The sequence below is a fragment of the Canis aureus genome, chromosome 32, assembly GCF_053574225.1.
Source record: "Canis aureus isolate CA01 chromosome 32, VMU_Caureus_v.1.0, whole genome shotgun sequence".
NCBI classification, from domain to species: Eukaryota; Metazoa; Chordata; class Mammalia; order Carnivora; family Canidae; genus Canis; species Canis aureus.
The window spans coordinates 31685508-31704676 of record NC_135642.1 but is presented as its reverse complement, the minus strand read 5'-3'; the positions used below and the strand labels follow the sequence as shown (position 1 = coordinate 31704676).

Below are 19169 nucleotides of genomic sequence, written 5' to 3'. Positions count from 1 at the left end.
ATTCTGAATTTAAAGTGGAATCTTAAGGAGATATTTATAGATGTTTATAGCGGCATTATTCACCATGGCTAAACAGTGGAAGCAACCCAAATGTCTATCAGTGGATGAATGGATAAACAGAACGTAATGCACACACACACACACACACACACACACACTGAAATGTGTTCAGCTTTATAAAGGAAGAAATTTTGTCATGTGATATAACATGGGGATGAGTTTTTTAAAAAGATTTTATTTATTTACTTAATGGGGAGAGAGAGAGAGCACAAGCAGGGGGAGCAGCAGAAGGAGAGGGAGAAGCAGGCTCCCTGCTGAACAAGGAGCCAGGACCCAGGGACCCAGCATCGTAGAATCAAGACCTGAGCCCAAGGCAGATGTTTAATGAACTGAGTCACCCAGGTGCCCCACCATGAATGAATTTTGAGGGCATTATGCTAAGTGGAATAAACTAGTTACAGAAAGATCCCACTAACATGAGGTAGGTAAGGTAGTCACACTCATCAATACAGGAAATAGAATGGTGACTACATGCCTCCTCAACCTCCGGACTCTAGTTGGATTCAGCCAGTGGGAAGCTCTGGTAGGAGACTGTAGGCAGGAGGAGAGTGAAGTAGGGTATGGATTGCTGTGGACTGGATGCATCTCTCCACCAAGGTCACGGCTCCTATCCGGTGGCCCTCTCCATAACGATTCTCTCTCAAGATCCCAAGACCTGTTCCTTTGCTTTGTTCTTTCAGATCCAAGAGTAATAACTCTCCAGGGCTACTGCACTGTACCTTGCAAATTTCTTTAAACTCAGCAATCACACTTGCAAGTAGTTCATTAAATTCTATTCAAATTGCTTGGTGTGAGTGTACAGTCTGCCTCCTGCCTGGATCCTGAGTGCTTCATTGGCTCACACCCTCATCTGGTGGAACTCTACATGAGTAGCTTCCTGAGAAAAAGTGGGAGTGTGAGAAATAAAAATTTTTAGGCTTTATGGATATTGTGGTTGACTAGACAAACATCCATTCTACTCTGGATAATTAGTCCAAGCCAGTAATGCAAATTCTACCCTTGTGTCAGTGACTGGGTCAAAAATGAACATGGGACCCAAGCTAGGTAAATAAGATGTAACGAGAAGTCTTCCGGGGTGATTCTGGTGAAAGTTTTCTTGTTCCTAATAGAGAATCACAAGAAGAGACAGAGTACCAACTTCCTCTGGATACTAATGTGCCTGGAGCACCTGTGTTTATCTTGCTTCTAGATGGAAGATAAAATCAATAACAAGGATATGAGTGGAGAGATGGAAAGAACCTGTGTCCTTGATGTCATGTGGAACTAGTGAATTCATGAATGCTGGAGCCAACCTTACTTCTACACTTTCTTTATATAGGATAATCTTTTTGAAAAGTGATTTTTGATTAATCTAGCCTGAATCAGTGTCTCTGTAAATTGTAGCCAAAGGATTCATTGCCACATCTAAAGTCATCTTTATTTTATTCTCAAACTTCAACGAGAGTTTAGTCAGCTCTATAATTCTAGGCTGAAAATTTTCATCAGTAGAGTGTAGTAGTTCAGACAGACTCTGAAGTGAGATTTTCAAGGTTCAAATCCTGGCTCATTCATTAATCAGCTGTGTCTCTAGACAAGAACACCATGCGTCAAAGGTTCCAAGATTTAACAAATAAAAATGCAGGATGCCTAGTTACATGTAAATCATTTCTAATTGCCTATGCAGTGTACACTCAGATAAAAGAAAAATATTGCCTGGAGTGTATTGAAACTCAAAATTTTTAAAATCTACCTGAAGTATATGAAGTATCTGAATTATATACCTCTTTAATTATATTTTCCTGATGATTTGACTGTTCTCTGGTGGATCTTTTTTTTTTTTTGTAGAATTTGCTTATAAGATTCCTTACAGGGGGATGCCTGGGCGGCTCAGTTGGTAAGCAGCTGCCTTCAAGGTCACGTGGTGATCCTGGAGTCCTGGAATCAAGCTCTGCCTTGAGCTCCCTGCTCTGGCTTGGTGGGGAGCCTGCTTCTCCCTCTCCCTCTGCTCTTCCCCCAACTTGTACTGTTTCAAATATATAAATAAAATCTTAAAATAATTCCTTACAGGCACAGTCTAAGTCCACTGCATTATAACATAGCTTCCTCAGTGGTCACAGTTAACTCCTGTCATTCTTTTGTCTTCTGAACATTACTGAACATTAAAGAGCAAATCCACTCTGTATGTGTTATGAGCCAGTTTACTGAGCAGATATTAGCATATAGAGTTACTAATAACTCTGAGAACTGCCCTTCAAATTTATTTTGGTGAAACACATAATACCATCCTTTCTGCCATAAATTGCTTTTCCATTCTTCAGGATTGCATCACATCTTTTGATCTGTGACCCAGGGGCACCTGGGTGGCTCAGTTAGTTAAATGTCTGCCTTTGGCTCAGGTCATAATCCCAGGGTCCTGGGATTGAGCCCCGTGTCTGACTCCCTGCTCAGTGGGAAGTCTGCTTCTTCCTCTCACTCTACTGCTCCCCCTCACCTCGTGCTGTCTCACTCTGCTGTTTCTCTCTCTCAAATAAGTAAGACTTAAACAAAAATGTTCACTGACCAAAAAAAGAGCATTGTCATCAAATTGTATTCCATTCTTCTTCAACACATGAAAATTTTACTTGCTCCCATACTGAAAGAGTATTCAGTAGCTCTATGAAAAAGAATAAAATTCTTCAAGAGATGAAATCATTTTTTAAAAGAGTTGTGGCAACTCACATAATAATTATCCACTTCGAGTAGGAATTTACCTATTCATATACACTTTTGTTCCTTCTAAGAGAAGCACTGACATTTAAATGGATTGATATTTTGCCAATATTTTCTTCAATGCGTTCAACAATGCATTCAGCAATGGGGTTTTATAATAAAGCTGTTTGCTCTTCTTTCAATATGCATAATTCTATTGCTAAAGAGATATTGAAAATTATGAGCAAGAAAAAAGTAGGCTCGGGATTTTTGGAGCCTTTAGCACTTAACTATTATTTCAGTGTTTTAAATAAACTGGTGCCTTCACAACTACATTTGTTAGGAGAGTCAATGGGGCTTTGAATCCTGGAGAACTGAAGAACACTGAATGACAAGTGTGTCAGGGGTATGCAAGACCACCCCTACTCTCAGAAACTTGTTCACAGAACTCCTGGGACTCCACATACAGTTGTATTCATTACTAAGACATATAGTGACGTACGGAGGCGACATAGCCAGATCATATGGCAAAAAAGACACCAATAGAGGCTGGAAGGATCCACACACAGACTTCCTTAGCCTCTCTTCCTTTTTTGGGGGCCACACAGAGTATATACCCTTCCCCTACCTACACAAATGCAACATTTCTGTCCAGGGAAGGCCATTGGTGTCTCAGTGCACAATGGTTTCTTTTTTTTTTTTTTTAAGTAAAATTTTAAATTTTAGAATAACTTTAGATTTACAGAAAAATTATGAAGATAGTAGAGACTCCCCACATACCTATTCTTTATTAACATCTTACCCTAGGTTGGTAAATTTGTCACAATTAATGAACCAATACTGACACACTCTTTTTAAAAATAATTTATTTATTTATTCATAAGAAACACAGACAGAGAGAGAGGCAGAGACACAGGCAGAGGGAGAAGCAGTCTCCATGCAGGGAGCCTACCGTGGGACTCGATCCTGGGTCTCCAGGATCAGACCCTGGGCCAAGGGCGGCGCTAAACCGCTGAGCCACCGGGCTGCCCCTGACACACTCTTATTAACATATACTTTATTCGAATTTACCTTAATTTTTAACAAATGTCCTTTTTCTGTTCAAGGATCTCATCCAAGATGCGTTACATTTAGCTGTCATGTCTCCATAGCCCTTCTTAACTGAAAGTGTCTCAGACTTTCCTTGCGTATTGATCTGGAGTCATTTCTAATTAGCGATTACTTTCTAGACCTCGGAATTTGGTTAAAGGATAGTTTCCCCAATGAATAAGTTATGAGAATAAAAGGCACCACACAGAGAATACAGTCAATGATATTATAATAGCATTGTATATACGGTGCTTGTGAGCACAGCGCACGTATAGAGAAGTCGAATCACTATGCTGTACACCTGAAGCTAATGTAGTAACAGTGTGTGTCAACTATACTAACATTTAAAAAAGCATTTTAATAAAAATAATAGTTTTTCCCACTTGTGAATATGAAAAATAAGTTCTTTACTCATTGTTCTCCTCTTTTGGTCTTCCTTTCGCCAAAGTTGCAGGAGAACTGTAGGGTATTGTCCATATGCTCATTTGGGGGTGAGGGGGTTAGGATTTCAGCTAGTGTTACCATTTGGGGGTTGTATGCAACAATAACTGGCAGAGAAAAAAAGCTTTGCTGAAATTTTGTAATTAATTGAAAAAACTGAATACAAGACATTCAGGGCATTATGACAAGGTCAACATAGGAGATGAAATAATACAGGGAAATATCTTCATATTCAGGACATCCGGCAGCCCTCCCTTGGGGCCACGGGCCGGGGCCTTCCCCTGGCCCAGGCCAGGCTCTCGGTAACCCTGAAGACGGGGGACAGCCCGGGACGCAGGGCAGGGGGGCCCCCCCGGGGCCTCCACTGACGGTGCACTTCCTCTTTTCTGGACTTTCTGGCCCTCGAGTGAACCTTGTTGGCGCCAGTGGGCTTTTAATATTTTCCACTCCTGGCCGTCCTACAACGTTTCACCTCAAAAATGCATCCTGCCCCCCCGAAGGGCGCGCCTTTGCAGGGAGGGGACGGGGCTCCGAGAGCGAGGCGGGAGGAGCGAGCTCCCGGCCACGGGGACCGGCCTCCGCCGAGCGGGGCCCCTGCCGTGACCTCCCACGGGCGCGGCCCTCGGGCTGGGGAGGACGCCGCCGGCTGCCGGGGCGCTGCGGGGCCTGGGTGCGCCCGCGGGGGTCCCAGACGCCGCCGGGACCGGGCGCGCGGGGTCCGCCTTTCCGAGCTCCGGGGGCGGCTCCCGGCGCCGCTGCACCTGCTCCCCGCCAGGCCGCCGGGTGCGGGGCCGCGCGCTGAGAAGGCAGGTGCGCCCCGGCCCGCCCCGCCCCGCCCCGCCCTCGGTCCTCCCCGGCCCCGACCCCGGCCCCGACCCCGGCCCCGAGGGCGGGCAGCGAGCCGGAGCCCCCCTCCGCGTGTCGGGCAGGGCCGGTGGCCCGGGGCGGAGGGCGCCCCTGCTTCCCTCCCGAGGGCGCAGCGTCCGCGCAAGGCCCCGCGGCCCGGGGAGGGCGCCCCGAGAGCCGGGCGCTGGGCAGGGCGCCCCCTCGCCGCGCCCCCGGGCTCCCCCGCCGCCCAGGCCCCATCGGAGGACCGACCGGTTCCCTCCAGCCCGCAGCGCAGCCCCGCCAGGCCCCCCGCGGAGGCCAGAGCCCTGAGCGCCCCAGGCCGGAGGCTCTGCGCCGGGCCTGGCGGGGGGGGGGGGGCGGGGGGGGGGACCCCGAGTCCCCGGGGAGCAGCGGCGGCCTCGCCTCAGGCACCCCCGCCCCGAGGAGCGGTACTTCTGGGGGGCACTCGCGGCCCGGTGTGCCCGGCTCCGGCCTGGGGGGGTGGGGTGGAGGGAGATGGGGGGGCCTTGAGTAGGGGCTCCCGACTCTTAGGAGGGGCTTCCAACCTTGTGGTTATGAACCCCCAAGGGATATTTTATTTCCCCTTGGAAATAGACAATTTAAGGTACGTCCTTTCCTTTGCAGTCTTTTGGGAAGAGCAGTGCTTCTGGGCAGTTCATCCACTTGCCGAGGGTAGGTATAGTCCTTTTGGGTTCCTATCTTATGGGGGGAGGGGTTGGGGTCTCATGTTAGACTTTCCACCTTGAGTGCCCTGGTCTCTTTCCTACCACCTCATCTCCATGAAGCTGTGAAGACTGAAGTTCAAGTTCACCTTCAAGACTGGGAGCTCTATCACCGTTTGGCTGACTTGATAAAATCCTTAAAAGCAATTTCGAGGCTTAGCTTGTGTCTCCAGATTCTTGGGTTTGGGGCCGGAGTCTTTCTTCTTTTCTTCCCAACTCATCAGTGTATTTAAGAAAATTTAAAAATTTTATTCAGAATTTGTTTTCAGAAGGAAGCTTATTCAGGGTACCTGGTATGCTCAGCTTCTTATCTAGAAGTTGAGGTCCATGGACTGGAAAAGAAGGTCCTACCGTTTTGGAGATAGACTCTTGAAAATTTGAAAGAAGTTGGGTCTGGGATTGACTCTCCTTCCAGGAAAATATGCACCCCCCCCCCCCCCCATACAGCGTGTGCACATGTGTTCCCTTGATTCAAGGTTAAGAACTCAGGAGCCAGCTGTTCTCGGAGATGCCTGCCAGGGCCACCTTTCCACAGCCTTGCCGGCCGTGTTCTCCGTGGGGTGAGTGCAGAGAGTTTTCACATCTCCTTTTGATAGGTCTGAAGAGCACAGACTTTTGTTTCTGGATCAGAACTTCCAGGATCTTTAGGACCTGATAGAGAATGGAAAACAGGTCTGCTGGCTAAAGACTCACACAGAGCTGAAGCAAAACAGCTTGTTGCTCATTAAAAAAATATTTACTAAAATTGTTCTAATTATTATTTACTAAACTTGCTGCATAGCAAACTGCCCCCAAAACATAATCACTTAAAACCAGAACAATTATTTTTATCTCTCGTGGTTCTGCTGGTGACAGGGCTTAGCTAGATGGTTTTCACCTAGGATTTTTCTTGTGGTTGCAGTCACACAGTGGCTGGAGTTGTCTCGAAGACCCAGCGTGATGTGATTGATGGCTAGCGGCTGATATCATCAGCTAGAACCTTGGCTGGCGTTGTTAGCTCGAACCACTCACGTAGCAAAGGGCTCCTCGCAGCCAGGTGACTGGTTTAGGAAGTTAAGTATCCCAGGAAACAAAGCTGGGTAAAAGTTCAATTACCTCTGAAGACCTGGCTTTGGAAGATACATGACACTTCTTGATGGCAGAAAAATGAAAAAATATGCAGGCATGTTTTTAAAACTACCATATAACCCTTCTGCATGCCAGGCACTGGACAAGGCACTTGGGACAGAATGCGGAGTCCCACAGACCCTGCCCTGGTGGTACTTAGGTCTAGTGGTGAAGATAACCACTAAGAGAATATTATTACAAATAAGTACACAGTTGTGAACATTGATGCGTACAGGGAGCCAGAGAAATTATATCACACATTTGTATGACCTAGACCAGAGACCCAAGGAAGCATTTCCTCAAGAGGAGACCCCAAACTGCCAGCAACTATTGTTGTTTAGATCATAAAATATATCTCAAATCTATCCACTCCTTTCTATTTCCACTGTCACCACAGCCACCAGCATCTCTTACCCAGATGACTGCTTCAGGATCCTAAGGACCCCCACCTTCTCCTCTTATCCCCCCCCCCCAGTCCCTTCACACAGCAGCTAGACTGCACAAGAAAAACACATGAAATTAGATCGGGTTACATTTTTATATGTCTTTATTGAATTACAGTTGGCATACAATAAACTGCACATTTTCAAGTGTAAACTTTGATGAGTATTGACCTATGGACCTACTCAGAAAGCCATCACTATGATAATGAACATATTTATATCCTCCCAAAATTGCCTCATGACCCTTTGCTCTCTAAACTTCCCTCACATCCCATGTGCAGGTAATCCCTAATCTGCTTTCTGTGGCTAATAGACTTGTTTGCATTTTCTAGAATTTTATTACATAAAATTTTATTACATAAAATTCTAGGGAAATCGCATAATCTGTACTATCTGGTAGGGTTTAACAATATTCTGCTATCAATAGTTGCTCCTTTTAATTGCTGATTAGTGTCCCTTTATATGGACATACCACACTGTGTTTATTCATTTATTTTTTGACAGACATTTGGGTTATTTCCAGTTTTTAGCTACTACACACAAAACTGCTATAGCACTCATGTAGAAGACCTGTGTGGGCATATGCTTTTATATCTTTTCAGTAAATACTGGACAGTGGAATGAATGGCAGGGTCATATTGTTGGTATATGTTTAAATTTAAAGAATTACCAAAATATTTCCCCCAATTAGTTGTACTATTTTACCTTCCCACCAGAAGTGTCTGAGCTTTTCAGTTGCTCCATCTGTTCCCCAGCAGTGAGTATAGTACGGCCAATTTTTTTCATTCTAGACTTACTAATAGGTAGGTGGTAGTATCTCACCTCTGGTCTTAATTTGCATTTTCCTGATAACTAATGATGTTGAGCATCTTTGCATGTGCTATTGTCAAGCTCACACACAGGCGACAAAGCCCAGACCTGGATGATTCAGCTTATAAAGATACAATGAGCCACTTTTCAGTTTATACCAGTTCTCATACAATGAATACAAAAATAAGCCAAAGACGCTAGCTCCCTATGGTTCTTGCCCCACACAGCAGAAAGGATAACATGGAAACAAAAGAGGCCAGATGACTACAACACGAGATGTGGGAAACCTGGCTGAGGAGCCAAGTCTAGACTCCAGCTAGGAAGCTTTAAGCTTTATATTCTGCAGCTCCATCCTGGGGGGTAGAGGGTGGGGTGGGGGGAAGAGAGCCAGATCAGATCCCAGGAGGAGGGGAGAAGCCATCTCATGAAAGCTTCTCAGGGGAGACTGCCTTGAGCCCCTCACAAGCCTCTCACCCTCTCCTTTTCTGGGAGGATCTGCCTCTCACCCTCTCCTTTTCTGAGAGGACCATGAGGCATTTTGTCAAGATTCAGGTTGTGGTTCAAGCCTCTGTGGGGTTAGTAAGATGCCATGGCCAAGCAGCTGCTCCCCTATGCTTATTTACCACTTGTGTATCTTCTTTGATGAAGTGTCTGCTTATATCTTTTGCCCGCTTTTATTTTATTTTTTTAAGTTTTAATTCCTGCTAGTTAACATAAGTGTTATATTAGTTTCAGGTGTACAATATGGGGATTCAACACTTCCATATATCACTATCTTTTGCCCACTTTTAAAATCGGGTTGTCTTATTGAGCTGTAAAAGTACGTTACGTATTCTATACACAAGTCCTTTGTTGGATGTTATATTTCCCAAATAATATTTCCCAGTTGGTGGCTTACCTTTGCTTTGTGAGTGGTGTCTTTGGAGAAGTTCAAGTTTGAAATTTTGATGAAGTCTAGTTTGTCAAGAATGTTCATGTATTGTTAGTATTCTTTGTGACGTACCTAAGGAATCTTTGCCTAGTCCAAGGTCACAAAAAATTTTTCCTATGTTTTCTTGTGGGTTTCAGAAGTGTTACAGTTTTAGCTCTTAGAGTTTTGTGATATGTTTGGAATTAATTTTTGTGTATGATGTGATATGAGTTTTTTTTTCTTTATCCACATAGATGTCTAGTTGTTTCAGCACCGTTTGTTGAAAACATTTTCCTTTCCCTATTAGATTACCTTGGGAAATCTGTTGAAAAACAGCCACATATATGTGAAACTATGTCAATTTTTTTTTGTATTCCATTGATCTGTAAATACCACACTGTCTTGATCACTATACTTTACACTAGATCTTGAAATCCAGCAGAGGAAGTCCTCCAATTTTATCCTTCATTTGAAAAATAATTTTAGCCATCCTAGATTCTCTGCCATTAAAATGATGCTTCTTTAAAAAAAAAATGGTAGCTGTTCTTTTTCTAAGTTGTGGACCTATTAAAACAGTTTTCTACAGTTTGCACAGAATTTCTCTATGAAACCATCTAGGCCCAGTGTGATTTTGGAAGATAGTAGTTGCTTTCTGACAATTTCATGGAAAATTGTTCATTTTGCCCACATTTTCAAATATGTTTGCCTACAGGCAAGAAGAATCACTTGTAATTCTAGTTATTATCATTTTTTTTCCGTTGGTGGTTGATTTTATTATTTTGGATATTTGTGCCCCTCCTTTTTCTTGACCAGGTTATAGAATTTAATTTTCAAAGAGTTACTCTACTTTTCAAATAACCAGCTTTTATATTTATCCTTTTCCTGTTTTAATATAATGCTTTTTTATTGTATCTATTTATTTATTTATTTTTAAGATTTTATTTATTTATTCATGAGAGACACAGAGAGAGAGAGAGGCAGAGACACAGGCAGAGGGAGAAGCAGGCTCCAAGCAGGGAGCCCCACACCAAACTGGGTCCCGGGTCTCCAGGATCACGCCCTGGGCTGAAGGTGGCGCTAAACTGCTGACCTACCTGGGCTGCCCTGTTTTTATTTATTTTTTAAAGACTATATTTATTTTAGTTGAGAGAGAGAATGAATGGGGTAGGAGCAGAAAGAGAGGAAGAAGCAGACTCTATGCTCAGCAGAGCCCAACGTGGGGCTCAATCCCAGGACCCTGAGACCATGACCTGAGCCCAAGGCAGACACACCCCCAGGTGGCCTTATTTATTTTTAGTAGGCTCTATGCCCAACATAGGACTGAAACCCATAACCCTAAGATCAAGAGTCACATGCTCCACCAACTTAGCCAGCAAGGCCCAATGCTTTCCCATTTTAATCTTTATTAATGAATTATCTCTTTATCTCTTTCTGCTTTCCAGATTTTTGAGCAGAATGCACTAGATAATTTTTATTTTTATTTATTTTAATTATTTTTTATTTAATAGAAAAACTTAAGGCTAGGAATTTTATTCTGAAAAAGGTTTTTGCTGAACCCCATAAGTTATGATATTTGATGTTTTCATGATTATTATTTTATGGATATGCTGCAATTTTAGTATTCATTTCCTGTTGTGCTCAAGAGGTAAGAAAGTTCAATTTTTTTCCAAGTAATAGTCTTTTTTAGTCTCTTAAGTTTTGTTAATCACACCCAGTGAATACTGTCTATAAAATTTTCAATATAACATTTCTACTTTTGGGAATTTATTGAGGTTTTCTTTTTTTTTTTTTAAGATTTTATTTATTTATTCATTAGAGACAGAGAAAGAGGTAGAGACATAGGCAGAGGGAGAAGCAGGCTCCTGCAGGGAGCCTGATGTGGAACTTGATCCCGGGGCCCGGGGATCACACCCTGAGCCCAAAGGCATACTCTTAACCATTTAGTCACGCAGGCGTCCCGATTTACTGAGGTTTTCTTTATGGTATTACAGATGGTCAATTTTGTTAGTGTTTCAAGGACAAAGTGGTGTGGTCTCTCTCGTTTTTCAATGAACAGAGTTACTGTATATCTATTAAAATTTACCTATCTTTAAATTTAAAAGTTGAGAAGATATTTTTGTGATTAGTAGTAATATACTAGACTTTTGCCTCACAGATCTTTAGAAATCTAGATTTCCCCCCACTTGACTGTTTTCCTCTCTCATTTATCTTCTGTCCACCTTATGTGAAATAAGAAAATTAATTCTATGTTTTTATTAAATATTTTATTTATTTATTCATGAGAGACACAGAGAGAGGGGGTGGGCAGAGACATAGGTGGAGGGAGAAGCAGGCTCCATGCAGGGAGCCTGATGTGGGATTTGATCCTGGGACTCCAGGATCACGCCCTGGGCCGAAGGCAAGCGCTAAACTGCCAAGCCACTGAGGGATCCCCAGAAAATTAATTCTATTTTTAAAATTATTTTAACGACTGAAAATAAGGAAAGTTCTATGTTCTTAATTCAAAGGGCATGTGTTGAGTGGAATAGTTTATAGAGTTCTTCCTTTATAAGGGAAAAGTATGTATTGAGCAGTTGGTTTAAATTCACAGAGCTTCTCGGGTGCCTGGCTCAGAGGTTAAGTGTTTGCCTTTGGCTTAGGTCATTATCCTGGGGTCCTGGGATCAAGCTCCATGTTAGGCTTTCTGCTCAGTGAGGAGTCTGCTTCTCCCTTTCCTTCTGCCCTTCTCCCTCAGCTCATGCATTCTCTAGCTCACATAAATAAAATCTTAAAAAAAATAAAACTCACATAGCTTCCCACTCCTTCTTAAGAGATAATAGACTTGTACATGCGCAAAAAAAAAATAGACTACATAGGAGGATGGCCATTGTGTTGATTGTAATAGAGTGACAACCTAACAAACCATCAGCATGCTTATGGAATAGCATGCATCTCCCAAGAAAGAAGGAGAAAGACCCGTATATACAAACATACAGTCATCCCAAAAATATGAGTGAAAATGAAACATGTACATTCATGCATGTATGTAAAGACAAAAGAATTGAAAGATGAACAAAAGGTTTTGGCAATTGCTACTTCGAAAAGACAGGTGGGTGATAAATGGGACATTTTGCTACTCTGAATCCTTCCTATTTTCTTGGATGTTTATATGAAACCACACAAATACTGTTCTTTGTTATTTAAAAAAATGGCCAGGCCTTCAAAAGTGGAGGATAAAGGTGTTTCCTACCTCTAGTCTAGGTACAGCACATATGGCAACACTATGGAGTAGACATTCTCCTTTCTCCTTTCTTCAAAAGACCTTCCAACTTCTTTTGCATATTCCCTTTCAGAAAAGTTGTGGCCAACACACCACTCTTCCAATTGTCTTTGGCATCCAAAAATCATTGATTTTGATGTCCTATTAGTGAGGGTAAGATCCACCACTACCTCTTCTAGTAGAGTTTATCCGCCCTTATTCTATTCCCCTAAAATTTATGTCTTATTAAGTAATGATAGGTACTAATATATACCAAAGACTACCTTGAAGCTTTTCAGAAATAGTAATAATCCATGAATATTTTGTGAAAAGGTAAATAATGAAATAAGCTAGGTAACTTATTGCTACTCTTAGAAAATTCAACTGACCCAACTCAGTATGAATGAACATTTCTCAGAGGTTTCTGCATCCCTTTCACTCCAGCCTGGGGAGCTAAGATGCGTGGCAGATCCTGAAAGGCACAAGCTCTGCTTTCTTTCCCCAGTCTCTCATCCCGCTATGTTGAGTAGTGCTCTTGGATGTAGACTTACATGAGTATTGAAGTGTTTGCAGGGATTTACTGATGCTCCACAGCTGCTCTACTGATCATGTGAGTCTGAGGACACAAGCAGGCATCTCTTGTGGTTCTGGCACCAATTGCATGGTGATGTATGAGGAGAGTCAGGGCACGAAAGGCCATGCCTTGTAGAGATGTAATCCTGACAATTTGATCGTGGAAGTCCAGTCTGGTTTAGTGGAGTTTCTTGGAGCAGTTCTTCTATTTCCTTCCCTTTGGAACTTTCTGAGCAGCAGACTCACTCTCAGAACATTATCAGGGATGAAGTCCCTGGAATCTGGAAGTCATCGGCACAAAGAACCTTTTTCTCCCAATCCTTTTTCATTTACTCAAAGGATCTAGATCTACCGTCATCTTGCTTCCTAAGAGAATTATGTTAGCGTTGTTGAGGAACTTTGGGAAACCATAGTTCATCTTCTCATTTTACAGATGAGGTCACTGAAGGTCAGTGAGGGGAAGGGGCTTTCTCAGTGTCAAACAGCTGACAATAATATAATTTTGGCCGAGTTGCCGCTCTGTCTTCCTTCAACTTGCAGGCAACCAGTTAATTTTTGCCAGTGAGCACGTCACTGATTTTCTCTAATGTTTTCATTTTCAAAAACTCTATCTTACCATCAGCCAACACTGTTAAATTTGCTAGAACCTTAGACCCACTATACGAGGGTGATGATGAAATCAAAGGCTTAACTCTCAAATTCTGAATCTGAAACTTTGTAGATGTTGGAATCTCATGGGGAATCTGAATACACCTATGAATCTTCTTCCTAGAAAAATCCTACTCACACATGCAAATGCACTTTTGCATACAATTTCAAGGGTTTTATATGCCTGTCTACAAAGTACCGGTTCAGAATGTCTGATCCTACAAGTAGACATTGAGCTAATGATTGGGAAGAATGGAAGAGACAAAGGTGTGCAAGCGGCAGCTGGCAGCACTCAAGCCGTATGTACTACACCAACAAGTAACCTTACTTGCTTCACACCCCACAATGAGCCTTTTAACTTCTAACCTCCCACCACCGTGTGGTGGGTAGTAGTATACCAATTTTGTCTATGAGGAAAGAGGATCAAAAAGTTCAGGGAACTGTTCCCTTTTGCTGGGAAATGGCAGAACCAGAAACAAAACAGATCTTTGTCCCAATCTAGCACTTTCTCAGCTATACTACTTGCAGTTTTGTCTCCAGTCCCTTCCTGAACAATTGAATACCAACTGTTTTTAGATACAGATCTTTAAAGTCTCATTTTAAAAATCCTTGGAAGAGCAGTATCAGAAAGAGGCTTATAAAACAATCCACAGACAATAAACCTGTGGCTATCTTTCTCTAAGACTCTGGGGCAGTTCCCAGAACAGATTGTCTATGACTCAGGATGAGTTCTCATGATCACCAGGGCAGATTCCACCAAGGAGAGTGACTGAGGATCCGACTCACAATTGCACTTCCTCAAGAGTTATCCCAAGCAGTGGTGTCTGACATGCAATCATTAGAACTTTGTTACTGTGGTCCAAAGAACTGTCATTGCTTTGAAAGAAAAAGTCAGAACTTTTCTATCATATTCTGAGTTATCTCATTCTTTTCTCCAAAGGAAAAATGAGAGATGGGCTTAAAAGTGGAGAGGAGATAGAACAACTGCCACAATCTTAGAGAAGGTGAGGCAGGAGAACAAGAATATAAATTTGAATTATTTCTTAGAGGGAAAGGAGTCTAAAATAGGATAGTGGACAACATAGAAGTCCATGTATTAAGTCAGAGATTTCAAAAGTGGTACCAATGACCTTTTCTAGAATACTGCTCACCCACCCCAGGCAAGTGGGAAAAGTTCAAGTCCTTTGTAAAGTTCAGGTCTCAAAGGTTTGTCCAAGTTATAATCATTGGACCTGTCACTTGTACAATAACTTGAATAGACAAAATGGGGGGCTATATGCCTTTTTCACCTTAGTGTGAATTATTCTGGCCTTATGCCAAAGGACAGCTGAGAGTTTTATCAGGGAGAAGCCAGCAGACTAAATTACTGTAAAGCTCTTGTTAGGAGAATGGAAAGCAGCACTCTATGGGGAGGTGGAAGACGCAAAGCTTCCTTATTTGGGAAAGAGATCAAGGGTGGTGCCTCAATAAAGATTCTATGCCTAGAGATTCCCCTTCCTGCACAGGGTGGCAAGTCCCAAAGTAGAGAGGGCGAGGACCCAGAAAGTTTACCCAGAGTGAGCAATTTCAGAAGTGATACATTGGTTGTATCCGGTAAAGGGGGAAAGCACAGATGCCTGTATACTTCAGGCGGGATTCTCGGTGATTGCACTCTCCATTGGCAACAGCCTGGAAAGGGAGAAAGAACAGGGATGGGGGACTTTGACAGTCTTTTTCACTTTAGTTATCCTGTCCCTTCTCTGAAAAGGGACGAGAATTGGTTTTGATAGGGGCGGAGGAGGCAGACGTGAAGGCTCTGGGCCCCCGGAAGAGGGCTGTGAAGAGTAATGCAGCATCAAAATGGGAGGTGGAGAAGCTGGAAAGCCATTAGTCAAACCTCCTCAATAGGTCTAGGGCAGGCCGCAGGAAGGCCCCACCCAGAATTCTAGAAATGCCCCCTACAAAGAATATGGCAAAGCGTTAAGCTTGCAGGACAGGATCCTATAATCCATGAATAAGTCAGGTTGTCTCAAAAATGACCCAGTTAACCGCCCCTCCTCAAGAATGGGAGAAAACGCAGACCCCCCCAAGAGCCTCAGGCCATATGCTTATCATCCATCCATCCATCTCTCCTTTGGGAACCAGCTCAACAAATCACGAGTGGTCAGGGAGGGAGCTACGGTCTTCACCTTAGTGAATCCTCTGGCCTCTTAGAAAAAATAACTGGGGAGTTGATTTTGCACAGGTAGGAGAGAGAGAATATCAAGGGACTGGATGACTACACCGAGGGGGTGACTGCCAAGAAGGTGGCAGGGGGCGCGTAGGCAGTAGCTGGGAGAGCAAGCGGCCAGGCTCCTGTGTTTCCTAGCAAAGTCCAGAGACAGTCATGGGACCGAAGATTCCAGCACCCCAGAAATACCTCCCACAGGGGAGAGGGTGGTGTGTTCCAAAGCAGGTGGGGAGGGGGACGCAGGACATCTGTTCTATCAGTCAGGTTTTTTGAAGGGGCGCCCCCTACCTCGCACCCAGAGAGGAGAAACCCTGGATCTGTGTAAGCCTATTGTGAACTTGAACGTGGATTTCTCCGGCGGGAGGCAGAGAGAGCTGTGTGACACCCAGGTGGCTCCCAGGGGCTAGAGCTGGATGAGTGGAGCGGAGGCCATCCCGATCCAAAGAGTGAAGAGGACCCAGGAAGGCATTTTCCCTCGGTGCAAGCGAAGGAGGAAAGAAGGCTTTTCCTGTATTCGGACAGGCCTTCTCTTTTTTTTTATTATCAAACTTTTTTTTTTTTTTTTTTTTTAAACCAAATGACCCGATAAGGCAAAGTGGCTTTGCCTCATCAATTTTTGTTACAGTTTTCTTCCTGGATAAAAAGTTGTCAGGCCCACAGTCGTTCTATTTTTTTTTTTTATGTTTCATTTGTCCACGAACTCTGAGACCAATTGAGCTAATTCACAGCATCTTCAGCTGAATTTTAACATCACATCAGAACAAGGGTTGTGGGGATCAGGGAACATTTGACAACTTCTCCCATATCAACATGCGTCTGCCCTTCCCTTTGTTTTTCCCCTTCCGTAGGGAATGGGTTCGTGAGCCCAGGACTGGTTTGGAAGTGTCTGCTGGTCCTTCAGACACCCGGGGTGCCACCCAGGCATGGACTCACCCCACCCCTCCCCTCCCTTGCCGCAACAAACTGTACTGCGTTTCCAAATTATTCTCCTGAACCTGCCCTCTCATCATTGCTCTCTCTACAGTTCATATGTAGATGGATGCTGCTTAACATTTTTTCTCTTTTCACAGGGACAATGGGATAATTTGGAGATTGAGATAAAAAGAAACAGGAACCAAGGGGAGGAGAAGCACCAACTACCTGCAAGAATAGTTCCCTGATGCCTTGTGGAGCCCATTCCTTCCCTCCCTGGACTTGTTCCCGGGTTGAAGGGCTCATCCAGAGAGTGATCCACATCCAGCTGTGCTGGGGTGCAGGCCAGGCTCAGAGCATTGAGGTGCCTTCAAATACTGTCAACGGGAGCAGATAACATCAAGAGATTGCTAAGGAAGGAGTTACTGATGTGACTGCCTGACTTTACAACTTTATTTCTCAAAAGTGCCTCTTTAGGCACCGCCCCCTCCCCAACCCCAGTCCCTGACTGTGGCCAGTATCTGCTTCAAACCAAAATGTAACACAAAATTTGAATCTCTCAGGAGACTGACTTGTTTGAACACCTTCACAGAGTCCCAACCCATCCATGAAATTGCATGGATGTCTACAAGGGAGACTCACAATAACATTCCCATACCCCCAAATCCTTCTCTTGGAGGGGTGAAATCAAGGATAACTGACTGCCCACCACATGTTTCACCCTAATAAGAGTATTAGTAACCCCATACAAGACCCTGTGAGAGCAAAGATTCTTGACCAAGGGTCCATATATTAGGTTAGGGGCCTGGGAATAGGGCTCCAAGTGTATATCCGTAGTTTCTTCTTTCTCTCTTTAGAGTACTACTTTCTATGAGTTTGGGTTCAACTAATCTTTATTTTCTTCTTTTTTTTGTATTCACTAGGTTTTCCAAAATTTCCCTCCCCTATTCTCCTTCATTCAGGAAAGACCAGACAGTAGAATGGCCAAAAGAGAAAGGACCAGAGGAGAAGTAGAACTTTGCAGGCCCCCTAGGAAAGAAATACAGTTGAAACAGCATAGCACCCTCCGGCCTCCATCTCAGTCTTTAGATTTGGAAGTGAGAGCAGGAGACAACCATCACCCTGTCCCCCACATGGGCCCCTAACACAACAGCCTGAAAAGTCACCCCAAGGGGAACATCAGCACCTTTAGAGGTCTGACCTTTCAATTAACACCTATTATCACTTGCCATCCTGCCCACACTCTTCTATCACCTAAGAAGATAAACACAGGCTTCATTCTAGCATGTGGTTAACCCGTAGTCCTTCTTCCACCTCTGACGCACACACACAAAAGAGGCCATCTTGGAAGAGGCCCCTCCCTCTACCACATTCTTATTCTCAATTTAGCCTGAAGCCATCCAAAAGCCAAAGATTACAGAAATAATACATTGCCCCTTTCCTGAGATGGGGGGTGGGGTGGACATCCAGCCACAATCTTGGTCAAAAAACAAACAAAAAAATAACAAAAGAAGAAGAAAAGGAAGCTGTATTCCTTTTTTTTTTTTTTTTCTAACTTTTTTTCTAAGAGTGATATGACTGCATCCCAGAGGATGACCAAGAGCTGGTGTGAGTAAGGGCAGAGACAGAACACAAAAGCTCTGGACACCTGAGAGGATCTCAGCAAGATCCTTTGAGGGGCAGGGAGAGGGGAAGCCAGAAGACAAACACCCAAACTTCATGGAGGTCTACAGCTGACCCTGGGAAATGCTCCAGACATAGCCGTGAGAGGTGCCATCTGCCACAGAGGACAGGGGTCAAAGCAGAAAGGATGAGAACCCATAATCCACCCATAAGTCAATGGTTTTGGAAGTGACAGTTACTCCTCTCTAGGAAAAGGGAAAACATGGGGATCCCCATAGACGGCTGGTGACATTCCTAATTCCCAGGGAACTCTTACCCTGGGAAACAGGTTGTGAGCAAAAATGGAAGCCTGGTGGGTCTCTCTGACCCTCGTGCTAATTATCTAGCCTCTTGGTGTACAGTAGATTTTGACAGTTTGGAGCTCTGGAGGACATCGAGACACTGGGCGTGAAGGAGGAAGCTGCTAAGAAGATGGAAAAGAGAGGTCAGAGGGAAGGAGAAAGAGCAAGAAAACAGCCTTGCACATTCCTGAAAGAGATTTAGGGAAAGTCCTGGGGGAAAGATCTAACCATACTCTACGGATATGAGACCGCATATCACAAAGCAGGCGTGATAAGAACAGTCCATCTGTGTTTCAGAGATTTCAAAAACGCATCTGTCCCGTCTCTCCGGGGAGGGGAAATGTGTGGATCCCTATAAACCCAGGCAACATTCCTCTTGGCCACGGAGCCCTCCTTCGGGCCCTAGGCTCAATGTCAGAGGAGTGACTGTGGGTCTTCTTCCCCTTGGTGTGATGACATACCCTGTCCCTTGCAAAAGATACCCGACCTTTGGCTTTGATAGGGGAGCAGGAGACAGACTGTGAAGG

At 44.0% G+C, this 19169-nt stretch overlaps 1 long non-coding RNA gene across 1 annotated transcript; it reads left to right on the top strand.

Annotated features, from left to right (window-relative positions):
- Positions 1-4962: 4962 nt before the first annotated feature.
- LOC144303332 (uncharacterized) lies at positions 4963-17659 on the top strand. Its single transcript, XR_013370404.1, has 4 exons — positions 4963-5067; positions 5731-5778; positions 6305-6388; positions 16837-17659. It is a non-coding gene; the product is annotated as an uncharacterized LOC144303332 (long non-coding RNA).
- Positions 17660-19169: the final 1510 nt, after the last annotated feature.